We start from the raw sequence: 13,103 nt of genomic DNA on the forward strand, positions 1-13,103 counted from the left end.
CTGTGAGTTCGAGGCCAGCCTGGTCTACAGAGTGAGATCCAGGACAGGCACCAAAACTACACAGAGAAACCCCGTCTCTTGAAACCCCCCCCAAAGAAAAAAGAATCACCTCCCTTTTACCACCTCGGGTGCCACAAAAGCATCGTTCCCCATTGAGATCTTGTGTCTTTCCCACAGGAAAAGTGTCCTCTTCCTGGATCGTGTGTCCTCATGGTCAGCCCCCAGCAGCCATGAGCAGATGGAGACCCTGCGTGGTCTGCAGCTGTGCCTGCCTCTCTCTTTTTCCCAGGGAACCTTTTAATCATGTCAGAAGCCAGTTACACTCTGGGCCTGTTTGAATGGGTCAGGCCAGAGTCTGCCACTATTCCCTCTTGGAATGTGAACCAGAATTGCCTGGACCAAGAATTATCAAGGTGAAGAAGGGCTTATCTATACCAGCCACTGCATGGTGTCTGTGGTTGTTTTTCAGCTGTTTATTCCCATCTGTCAAACTACTCCAGACTTATTTGCTATGGTGAGCAGTTGATTATTTTCTTCATGAACCTGAAGTTTGGGCAGGGCTCTCTGTGGAAGACTTGCCTCTGCTCCCTTACAAAGCCCTTGGCCCTCCCAATAGAGGATCTATTTCCAAGATGGCGGAGGGCCGTGGCTGCCAATTTGGTGTGGGCCATCTACTAGGGGCTCAGTGAGGGCTGAAGGCAGAGTCTTTGTTCCCTTCACAGAGCCTGGGGTTCTGAAGCATGAGGGTGAGCCAGGTGGGCTGAGTCACCTTTGAGGTTCCAATCATGGAGGTTCATGGTATCACTTCTGTTTAAGTAGTTGGCCAGACGGTTGTTCTGCGGTTTTTAAAAAGGGGATTCAGACTCTGGAGGGTTGCAAGGCTCTGGACAAACATACTGGTTTCTAGGACAAACACCAAAATGGAGCTTGTAGAGGTGTCCCATGTGCAAATAACCTACTGTTTTCATATACCATATTCCAAATAGCCTCCCATTTATTTCTGTTGATCTACCTGTATTTGAGACAGTCTCATGTATCCCAGGCTGGCCTTGAACTTACTATGTAGCTGAGGATGATCTTGAACTACTGATCTTTCTATCTCCACCTCTTGATGCTGCTATTACTGGCGTGGTGGACTACCATGCTCAGTTTATGAGACACTGAGGATCAAACCCAGAGCTTTGTAAATACTGGATAAGCACTCTACCAACTTCTTAATAACCCTAGCCCCTCCCACTCATTAATCTCTTTAGGTGCTGGGGATTGAACCCCAAATCCCTCTCTTTTTTTTTTTTTAGCTGAGGATCGAACCCAGGACCTTGAGCTTGCTAGGCAAGCGCTCTACCACTGAGCTAAATCCCCAACCCTTTTTTTGTTTTTATCAAGACAGGGTTTTTCTGTGTAGTTTTGGTGCCTTTCCTGGGTCTCGCTCTGTAGACCAGGCTGGCCTCTAACTCACAGAGATCCGCCTGGCTCTGCCTCCTGAGTGCTGGGATTAAAGGCGTGTGCCACCACCACCCAAACCCAATATCTCATACACAAGCAGGTACTAGGAAGCTAGCTATGTCTCCAGTCCTTCCATACATTAAATCATTTCTAAATGACTGTAATTCCTAACACAATGTGAGTAGTTGTTATACTGTGGTCCTTGTACAGTGATTTAAAAGGACAGTACAGATGCTCAATACAGATATAACCATGGCTGCATGCTACATGTATGTCAGTAATATTGTGATAACTTTTCCTAGCATTGTGTGTGTTTGTGTGTGTTGTGTGTGTGTGTGTGTGTGTGTGTGGTTGGTAGAGCCTGAGAACACAGAACCTGTTGTGATTGTAAGAAATAAACCTGTTCGTTCTTAGGCTAAGGAGCCCAAGAAGCTGAAGAGATTGAGAAAGCAGCCATTGCAATGCAGGGCTCCTTGAACAGAGGGCCTTGAACAGAGCTCAAAGAGAGGACAAATAAACCACTCTACGAGGAGCTGCAGAAGGGATGCCCAAGCAGAAAGCCAGGGGCCAATCAATAGAAGTGACGGGGGGATATGCCAGGGGGATCATTTCCAAGCAAGAAACCAGAGACCCAGGGCGAAACCAGGTCGTCAGTCATGGTGGTGTGCCCAGGCCTGTCTTGGCTTTGGTACTAAAGGCCCACATCCAAGGGGCTGGGATATGTAGCTTAGTGTGAGCAAGTGTGAGCCCTGGGTATGATTGCCAGCTTCTCCGGAGCAGAGGGAAGGAGAAAGAGAGAAGGAAAGGAGTGGGGGGTATAAAGGAGGAGATAAAGAGGAGGAGAGGGGGGAGAAGAAAAAGAGGAGGAAGAGAAGGAGGAAATGAAAAACAAAAAAACAAACCCCCAAACCACTTTCAGGAACGCTTCAGTCACCATGGGTCATTCTGGAGACTGGACAGTCCGTGAAGGCGGAAGCCCACAGGAGTTGGCCTGAGCTGCCGTGAGGTTGGGGAGAGGGCTGGAAAATTAGTCAAAGGTCCAAACAGGAAACTGAGCCCTGCTAGGAAGTCAAGGCGTCATCTAGGTACTGAATGGATAAGGGATAAATAGGAAAGTGACCTGGGGAGGCTTGCATGTAGAGGGCTCTGGTACCTGGGGACCCGGGGAGAGGCGCTGGGCAGAAGACTGCCCGACCCAGAGCCCCTGCCTGTCTCCGGAGAGGACAGTGAGTTGAACTGCAGTGGTGGGAGGGGACCAGAGGAGATAGACACAGCAACAGCAGGACTTAGAGATACAGAGCTTGGTGAGAGCGACTCTCGATGCCTGGCACGGGCGATTGGAAAAGTCTGGGGAAGCAATGAGGGCCCTTTGGAAAGGCCTTCCCACACACACCACCCTGCCCTGGAATGCAAACAAACAGTTCCTTCCCTGGCAGCTTGTGTTGCTCTGACCGGCCTCGTGCTGGGTGTGCAACTGTGTTGGACATTCCAGGGACAAGGGAAGCCTGTGAGAACTGCAGGGTAAGTGGGGAGGTTCGTCTGGGGCCTGAGGGGGAAGCTGAAGACTTCGGAAGCCACTTGCCTACTTGTGTGCAGCTTCCAGAAGACCCTTAGTGGGAGGCAGACGGGGAGGGAGGCAGGGAGGGAGGGAGGAGGGAAGGGCTGGCGCCCTCATGTTACAGAGGGGAAATTTAGGATGGAGAAGCAAGCAATGACTCTGAATCAGCAGGCTTGGGATGTGACTGTCGTGGGTTTGACTCCAAAGAACAGCTCTCCCACCGCGAAGTTGCCCCGCACAGCCTGTACAAGCACCTCCTTGAGTGGATATGTCCTCACTTCTCCTGCCATGTAGTTGCGCTGGAAAGAGGGTCTTCCTAGGATAGAGAGTGGAGAAGATGCTGGCAGAGAAGGTTAGGGTAGTGTTCCCATGGGCCCTCAGAGAGCGGCCGAAGGCTGCTGGCAAGCATGGAATTAGCTGGGCATGGAGGTGCACACCTTTGATCCCAGAACTTGAGAGGCAGAGGCGGGTAGATCTCTGTGAGTCTGAGGCCAGCCTGGGCTACATGGCTGAGTTCTAGGCCAGTCAGAGATGCATAGTGAGACCCTGTCTCAAAGAAAACAACAACAACAAAAATAAAACAAACAAAAAAATGGAATTGTCAGATAATTTCTTCTTCTTCCTTCTCCTCTTTTTCATATTTTAAAATATCCTACTTATGGTACGTGCAGGGGGATTGTTGTAAGAAGGCCAGCTCTGGACTACATAGTAAGACTGTCTTAAAGAGCAAAAACAAAACAAAACAAAAAAACAAAAACAAACAAACAACAACAAAAAACCAGCAATGAAACTGGAGCCGGGTACCATCTCAAGTATCTTAACCAGACACATTTCCATTCCCACACCGACCTCGATGTTTGTCCTTTCCAGTTTTGATTCGTCCGTTTGTGACATTCCAACCATTTCTCTTCGTCCATCTTGTATTGAAGGAATTCCTGTAGGAACCTCATCTTTCCACCCTCTGGGATGGGAGTCCTTCACAGGATCCAAGATTCACTCCCTGCTTCCACATTTATTTTTTACTGGGCAGGCCCATGACCCGGTGTTTGACGGTGATGCTGTCATCTGAATGTCAGGGGAAGTTGAGAAATTGGCATTTCTCAGCGGCTTCTTTAGTTTCGGGCTCCAGCAGAGAAGGGACACTAGAGGGCGCTCCTTGCCCTCTCTTCCATCACTCGTTTGCACACTTTACACCAGCATCCAGAAAGAGGTTTTTCAGTTTTGACTACGTATGCCAGCACCTTGGAAAATGCTCATTGATTCAAGTCTTTTATTCCATTCAAATTACCTTTTTTAATGTCAGTTTTTAAATTTTAAAAAAATTTTATTTATTTTTATGTGTATGAGAGTTTTGCCTGCTTATGTCTGCCCACCGTGTGCATGCAATGCCCACCGAGGTCAGAAGAGGGCGTCAGATCCCCGGGAACTGGAGTTAGAGATAGTTTCGCGCTGCCTTGTGGGTACTGGAAATCAGATTTGGGTCCCCTGGAAGAGCAGTGAGTGCTCTTAACCGCTGAACCATTTCTCCTGTCCCTAAAGCCAGTTTTAGACACAGACTCATCTTTTCCCACAGTGCCCCGCTGAAGTTCAGAAAACCTCCCAACCACGCAGCTCCAAGTCAGTAGGGAAAGGGGAAGCGGGGTGGTTGCGGTTGCAGACAAAGCAAAGACCATCCCTGACCTCACCTCCTTTGTGCATCTCAGGGCCTGCTTTCTCTGTTAGGCCTCTTTCATGTATGTGTCTTACATCCCAGATCCTATCATTCTGGGGGCAGATGAGCATGGATGAGACAATCTAATGTGACCTACGCTGCTGCCCGACTTCCTATGATGCTGAGGCTGTCCTTGAACTGACCATCCTGCCTCTAACATCCCAAATTCTGGGATTTCAGAGGTGTGCCACCACACTCAGTGACAGGCTATCCTTTATCTTCCCTGAAAAATACTATGTGTTCCTCCCCTTTCTTGTGAGTCAGACCGTTAGCTTCCCGTTGTGAGCATCTACCCTCCTCCATAACTAGGAAACTTCACTGCAGGGAAGCCCTCCTCTTACCTCTTTCGAGAATAATTTCCTCTGGTGGTGGGGGGCTCCTTGGGCCACCTCCAGTGGCCTCTCCTCCATTCTCATCCTATTTGATCTTCCTGCAGCATCTGCTGTTGCTGAGTCAGAAGCCATGTCTTGCTCCATCGGCTCCCTTGGTTTCCACCTGTGCATCACAGAGGCTCTAAGCCAGATTCCTCTCCCATCCTGCCACTGGGGATTTACCCTTGATCCATAGGGACCCTCTGCTTCCTCTATGGGCTCTCCTCTGCCTTCTCTGTTGGCTCTGAGAGGCTTCGGTGATTCCCAGGTCCAGCTCCAGTGTTCACCCTCTCCTCACCCCCCCCCCCCCCCCCCCGCCCCAGTCGTTTCCACTCTGGGATAAGCAGTCAAGACCTCCAACTCAGCAATCAGGGATCTTCGGGGACCTTCATTTCTTTCTCCTTCATCCCATTTGTGTGTGTGTGTGTGTGTGTGTGTGTGTGTGTGTGTGTGTGTGTTGCATGAGAATGTATGCATGTTTCTTTGCTTATGTGTAGATTAATGTGCATGTGTGCGAGAACACACCTGTGAAGTCATGAACATCCCATGACTATGCCTTCAGAGCCTGGATGACAGAGGGAGGTTTCACACGTGCCAAATGTTCATGTGAATCTCTGGGGCCTATTAGGTATACATATACCGTAAGAAGAAAAACACCATTATTCATTGGTTTTGGTACCTTCTGGGGGTCAAGGATACACATGCCCTTCTGTATAGAGTGCCCGAGTGTTGTTTTGTTTGGTTTTCTGAGACAGGGTTTCTCTGTGTAGCTTTGGAGCCTGTCCTGAATCTTGCTCTGTAGACCAGGCTGGCCTCAAACTCACAGAGATCTGCCTGGCTCTGTCTCCTGAGTGCTGGGATTAAAGGCATATGCTACCACTGCCCAGCAAGTGCCCAAGTATTTGTATATCATCTGCATACGGCTGGCCTACCTTCACTGCAGTGAGGTAGCACACCTGGCAGAGAATGGGCAGGGAGGGCTCAGGGTGGTCTGGGGATGGATAATACTGGGACTAAATGGAATTTTTTATTTGTTTGGATTTTTTTTTCTTGTTGGTCTTTAATTACATTGGTGTGTGCACCATGGTGTGTATGCGAAAGTCAGAGGACAACCTGTGAGTGCAGGTTCCCTAGTACTCTGTGGGCTCTGGGCATAGAGTTCAGACTTAATAGCAAGTGCCTTTACCCACTGGGCCATTGCTTGGATCCTGATTTAGACTCCAAGACAAAGTCTTGCTATGCAGCCCAGGCTGGCCTAGAATTCACTGTGTAGCCCCAGGCTGGCCTAGAATTCACTGTGTAGCCCAGGTTGGCCTAGAATTCACTGTGTAGCCCAGGCTGACCTAGAATTCACTGTGTAGCCCAGGCTGACCTAGAATCACTGTGTAGCCCAGGTTGGCCTAGAATTCATTGTGTAGCCCAGGCTGGCCTAGAATTCACTGTGTAGCCCAGGCTGGCCTAGAATTCACTGTGTAGCCCAGGCTGGCCTAGAATTCACTGTGTAGCCCAGGTTGGCCTAGAACTCCTTGTGTAAGCCAGGCTGGTCTCAAATTCATGATCTTCCTTCTCAGCCTCCTCTGTGGCTTTGCTCTCTGATTCCTGTTCCACGGTGCCTTCCCTCCCATGGTGGACTGAGCCCTTTGAATCCATGAGTTAAAATAAATCCTTCCTCCTTCAGGCTGTTTCTGTCCTGTATTTTGCCACAGTGGAAAGGAACGAATACAAGCAGAGCAAAGAAAACTGGACGAGCTTCTCAGACAATCACACAAGTGACTGTGTTTGGACCAGGGAGATGGCTCGGTGAACAGGAGTGTTCACCGCAGCAGCTTGAGGGCCTGAGTTTGGATCTTCAGCACCCACATAAAAAGCTGGGCAAGAGTGTGCATTCCTGTAATGCCAGGGCTGGGTGGGGAGCCATGCAGGCAGCAGGATGCTGGGGCTCGCTGGCTGCCAGCCTTGCTGGAAAATGGCAAGCTCCAGGTTTAGTGAAAGATCCTTCCTCAAAGGAATGAGGCAGAGAGGGATAGAGGATGCCCACCCTTCTCCTCTGTCCTGTCCGTATGTGCCTACTTACGTGCGCACACCTACACATACACACAGATTCTAGTCTTGATCATTTTATTTTCTAAGTTGTTCCCATGTTAGTCAGCCTGTCATCATTATGATGAAATGCCTGAAGTAATTAGCTTATAAAAGGAAAAGGTTTGTTTTTGCTTGAGCTTTAGAAATTCTAGTTCATGAATAAGATGATCCAGCTTGCTCTGGGCCTGTGGTGCGGGTACACATTATGGTCGAAGCACATGGCAGCACAAAACACTCACCTTGTGGCTTGGAAGGGCAGCAGAAAAGGAGGACTGGAAGGGTAGCCTAAGCAGAGCTCCTAGCTAGCGTATGTGAGGTCCTAGGATTGAGCCTCTGCACTAATTTAAAAACTGAGGATAAGAAAGAGATCCAAATAACCCAAATACCTCCCCCCCAGGCTCCTCCTTCAAACTATACCATTGTGGGGACCACACCTTTAACATATGGGCCTTTAAGAGACAACATAAAAAATCTGGCATACTCCACTTCACTACATAAGTTCTTACCCAGGCGTGGCAGTGCACACCTTTAACCTCAGCACTCCAGGGGCATAGACTGTGGGTCTCTTGTCAGTCTGAGGCCAGCCTTGATGTATCTAACAAGTTCCAGGTAGTCAGGGACACATAATGAGATATTATTGCCTCATAACGATTAAAACAGTGTGTGTGTGTGTGTGTGTGTGTGTGTGTGTGTGTGTGTGTGTGTGTATGCATGCACATGTCACAGTGTGTCCACATGACTAGAAGTCAGCGGACAACTTTTGGAAGTTGGTTCCCTCCTTACACCATAGGTTCCATGTAGGCAGAAGTTTCTGTACTGCCAGCAACTCCCAAATGCCCGCAGCTGCTTCCCAAATTACCACACAGAGGCTTATATCAATTATAAATCCTCAACCAGTAACTCAGGCTCATTACTAACTAGCTCTTACACTTCAATTAACCCATAATTTTTACCTATGTTTAGCCATGTGGCTTGGTACCTTTTCTCAATATGACATTCTCATCTTGCCTCGTTGTCAGGTTGGTGACTCTGCCCTTCTCTTCCCAGCATTCTCAGTTTGCTCTCCCTGCCTATACTTCCTGCCTGGCTACTGGCCAATCAGCATTTTATTAGATCAATTCGAGTGACAAATCTTTACAGTGTACAAGAGGATTATTCCATAGCAGTTCCAGGAGCTGAACTGAGGTCACCAGGCTCACATGGCAAGCATCTTAACAGGCTGAGCCATCTCACCTCATCTGCCCTTAGCATACACACACACACACACACACACACACACACACACACACACACACGGCCTTGAATTCAGAATTTCACCTGCATCTGCCCCATCAGGGCTGGGATTAAAGTTCTGTGCCACCACACTTGGCTAACATCTATATTTTTAAAGTAACGTATTTATTTTTATTTCATGTGCATTGGTGTTTTGCCTGCATGTATGTCTGTGTGAGGGTGTCGAGTTCCCTGGAATTGGAGTTACAGATAGTTGTGAGCCGCCCTGTGGATGCTGGGAATTGAATCTAGGTCCTCAGTCAGTGCTCTTAACTGCTAAGCCATCTCTCCAGCCCCATGCATCTATATTTTTAATACGTCCAGCATGGTCTACATAAAGAGTTCCAGACCAGCAAGGGCTACAAGGTAAGACCGTATCTCAGCAATTCCCAACAAAAACACCCCAGCAAACATGAGCAGGGATTGAAACACTTTGAAGTCAATGGAAGTGGTGATGGAAACGTTGGGGACCCTGGAACTGTGATTCTGGTGTTTATTTGGAATACATGTTTTCTGTAATTGTTCACGATGAAATTTTGATGTGTTTCATTTCATCTTCAAAAACCAGCAATAAACTGGCCATAAAATTGACGTGAGTTACACAAATCACAACTACTAACACATGCATGCCCAGAAAAAACCCAAGCCTCCAAATAAAGCTTCATCTGCTATTGCCAAATATGTATTATTTATACACTGCTGGCTCATTCCTTTAGTCATCCATGAATGCTAGTGGATCAAAGGGTGGGTCCTCACTACTAAAACAAAACAAAACAAAAACAAAAACAAAAAAAACAAGACTGTGGGGGCATCTTCAAATCCAGCAAGTTTCGGGTTTGTTGTTGTGGTTTTTTTCTTTTCTTTTCTTTTTTTTTTTTTTTTTTTTTTTTTTTTTTTTTGGTTTTTCAAGACAGGGTTTCTCTGTGGTGTCTGTCTTGGATCTCGCTCTATAGACCAGGCTGGCCTCGAACTCACAGAGATTCACCTGCCTCTTCCTCCCGAGTGCTGAGATTAAAGGTATGTGCCACCACCGCCCGGCAAAACCAGCAAGTTTTATCCATTAACTTTTGCTTACTCTAGAAATGGGCACACAAATTTGTAGTCATTTGATAGAAGAGCAGACCACCTCGCTCAACTCAAAGAACACAACATTCCCAGAAGTCACAGATTAAGTCTGGGCATGGACCATAGGAAGCAAGGTCCCCAAAGGATGATGAGTGTCTTTAGGCAAACGACTCTGGTAACTGAATACAGGACAGGTTGGTGATGGGCGCTGGGAAAACCAACTAGGAGGTAACAGTGGTAAACAGCTGTGATCCAAACTGGAGACACAGCAATCAGACCTTGTATTTACACAATGCCTACACACTCCTCTATAGAGCCTCCTTAAGACAATTATGCGAGCTAGGCTGAATCCTATTTTAAGAGTTGGAGGTTTCATTTAAAAGGCAGGTATGGAAGAGAGAGTTTACAAACCCAGAATTGGCAGGATTCAGGGGCTGGGCTGAGAAGGACCAGAGAAACATGAAAGACCACCCCCGGTGTTTAAGTGCAGATGAATAGAACACTGTTCTCTTCTGACATGAGCTAGAGGAGAAACTAATGGGAGTCTGTGGTGGCAAATTTTACTTTTTTTAAAAAAGGATTCCGTTGTCTTTCTTGCTTTCTTCTTTCTTTTTCTTTTCTTTTTTTCTTTCTTTCTTTTTTTTCTTTTTTGGTTTTTCGAGACAGGGTTTCTCTGTGTAGTTTTGGTGCCTGTCCTGGATCTCGCTCTGTAGACCAGGCTGCCTGCCAAGTGCTGGGATTAAAGGTGTGCGCCACCCACTCCAGGCTTTCTTTTCTTTCTTTTTTTTAATGTGTATGAATGTTTTGCCTGCAGTGCTCACAAAGGCCAGAAGGTGGCGGCATATCCTCTGAAACTGGAATTACAGATGGTTGTGAGCCACTATGTGGGTGCTAGAAATAAAACCCAGGTCCTTTGTCAGAGCAGCCAGTGCGCTCAACCACTGAGTCATTTCTCTAGCCTCTATTCTTTTTGTCCTGAGCCTAGTCAAGATTTGTTGGGTTGTTTTTTTTTATTTTTTTTGTTTGCTTATCTCATACTCTAGTCTAGCCTGGAAATTGATACATCCCTGAGGCTGATCCTGAGTTCCTGTTCTCCCCATCTCCACTTCGGAAGTGTTGTGATTATAGGTATGCACCCCCACACTTGGCTCCATTCAAGTGTTGCCTGTGGTCTCAATAGGGTTCTTCCTGAGGTCACATGTTGCACCCAGTTGTCATATGTGTCCATCTTGAGCAGTTCCTCAAGTTACATTGATGTTCACAGGCTGGATGTGTTGGTTTTTCATGCTCTCTTCAGTTTGGAGTTGCTTGATTTCATTGTGGTTAACCCAGGCTATGCTTCTTTGAGACGAAGCATCACAGTGTTTATACTGTCATTTCTCACTGTGTCCTGTCAAGTGGCATACAAGGGCCACTCATCTCAGGACCTGTGGTTTCCATGGTTTGACTAAGGTGGTGTCTGCCAGGTCACTCCCCACAAGGAAGGACTGAAGTAACTTGTGAGGCAGCATTTTTTTTTCCCGAGACAGGGTTTCTCTGTGTAGCTTTGCACCTTTCCTGGAACTCACTTGGTAGCCCAGGCTGGCCTCGAACTCACAGAGATCCGCCTGGCTCTGCCTCCTGAGTGCTGGGATTAAAGGCATGCGCCGCCACCACCAGCTGTGAGGCAGCACTTTAAAAGGCTCTGGGGAGGCTGGCCTCACCGGTGCATTTTCCTCTATATTTGCAAAGCACTCGTGATTAGGAGGGCCCTGGACCTCTGTCTGCTTTCTGCTCAAAGAAGAAAGGAAAGAAAGAAAAAGGTAGTGAAGGGATGAACAGTGCTGGTTACTGGCGGGAAAAGTCATGAGCCATGGCCACGACTACCAGCCATGGCCACGACTACCAGAGTTACAGAGAGCTTTATTGGAAGGAGGGAAGGGGATAGGAGAGAGGAGAGCCAGGGAGAGAGAGGGGAAGAGAGAGAGAGAGAGAGAGAGAGAGAGAGAGAGAGAGAGAGAGAGAGAGAGAGAGAGAATGAGAATGAGAATAAGACTCTTTGGGAGCAGAGCAGAGCGGAAGACCTCATGGCCAGGCTGACTGGCTGGCTCCGAAGCAGGTTCAAGCGGTCCCCTTGAAGGATCCTGGGTTTGGGTCAATGCTCCGCTGTCTCCTGCTAGGAACTCAGGTTCTGAGCCAGAGGCCCTGCCTTGCATTTTGCACCGGGCCCTGCAAGTTACACAGCTGGCTGGGGTGAAGGCACAGGTGTGGACTATTCTTGGTCTTGGGAATGTTTCTGGCTGACACTGAGAGGGCAGCCCGGTGGGGAGGTGCTGAATGTTCCAGTAAGAGGGGGTGGATTGCAGATAGCAGTGAAGGATGGGTTCAAGGCCTCCAGAAGGCATATTTAGCCTTGGGCTGGAAACAAAGTGGAGACAGAAACTGGCCAGGCAAGGGGGAAGGGGGCAGGGCGGCGGCCCATGAGAGGCAAGGCACTGAAGGAAAGCTGGCGTGGTGCCCAGGCCCAAGGCCGCCTTGGGCGATTGCGCTCTGGGGGCCTTGGGTATCCCTGGCGGTTGGCACAGACGCCCACATGTGGGCACAGGGCGGCGCCACAGTCGCGCGGCAGGAACGTGCAGTCCGCCTCTGGAACCCGGTGTTGGCCCGATGTCCTCCCCACCCCCACCCACTCACCCCGGCAGGGCGGGCCCCGGGGTAGCGCAGGGGCCTCCGTGGGCCCAGGCACGTCCGCGTTCCGCGTCTTCTCGGCGCACCAAGACTGGGCTGGAACGGGAAGGGACTCCAGGAGGCTCCTTATGCCAGGATCATGATGGGGGCGATCGCGTTGCAAGTCTGGCCCGAGCCTTTCGTGGCTGGGCGGGAGCAAAGGCTGCTGCCCCAATGTGGCTGCAACTCATTAAGGGAGCCTCGCGCGGCCCGGTGTAACGGACCCCAGCCAGTGGGACGAGGCTCGCTGGCCCCCTGTGTGCAGAGGAACGCTGGAGACCCGCGCGATCCCGCCTGCCTCCCCCACGGTCCAACCTCTTCTCCAACTGCAGCCCCAAGAGGGTCTGTGTGCCCAAAAGTCCCGCGCAACCTTCACAACTTTTCAGATAGGCCCTAGTGGGGAGAATTCTCCTGATTCAGTGAACTGGGAAGGAAGCAGGAGGTTTGGGACATTTTCAACCTCGCCCACCACCTTACAAAGTAATAGATAGCTTAGGGTATAAACTGGAAAACACGGAAATGTGTGAATAATTAGATTCCTCCTCAAATAAAGCACCGAGAATCTTTCTTCCCCAAATCAAATTTATTTACTGGAATGTTTCATGTTTTGACGTGTCTGGTTTTTTTGTTTTTGTTTTTCACATATTTGATAACTGCATAAACCATTTAGTACCTTGCTTTTTTATTCTCTTTTGCTTTTAAAATACTTTTAATTAGTTTATCGAGGGAGGTGGCTTGTGTGGTGGTGATAGGGTGACTTGCAGGAGTCAGTGCCCCCTTTCACTACGTGGGCTCGGGAAATCAGACTGTTCACCGGCCTTGGGGGCAAGCACCTTTACTGGCGGAGACATCCCATGCTTCCTCCCCTCCCTTGACTTTGTAGCCATTCTCC

The sequence above is a fragment of the Onychomys torridus genome, chromosome 9 (genome assembly GCF_903995425.1).
Source record: "Onychomys torridus chromosome 9, mOncTor1.1, whole genome shotgun sequence".
Lineage (NCBI taxonomy): Eukaryota > Metazoa > Chordata > Mammalia > Rodentia > Cricetidae > Onychomys > Onychomys torridus.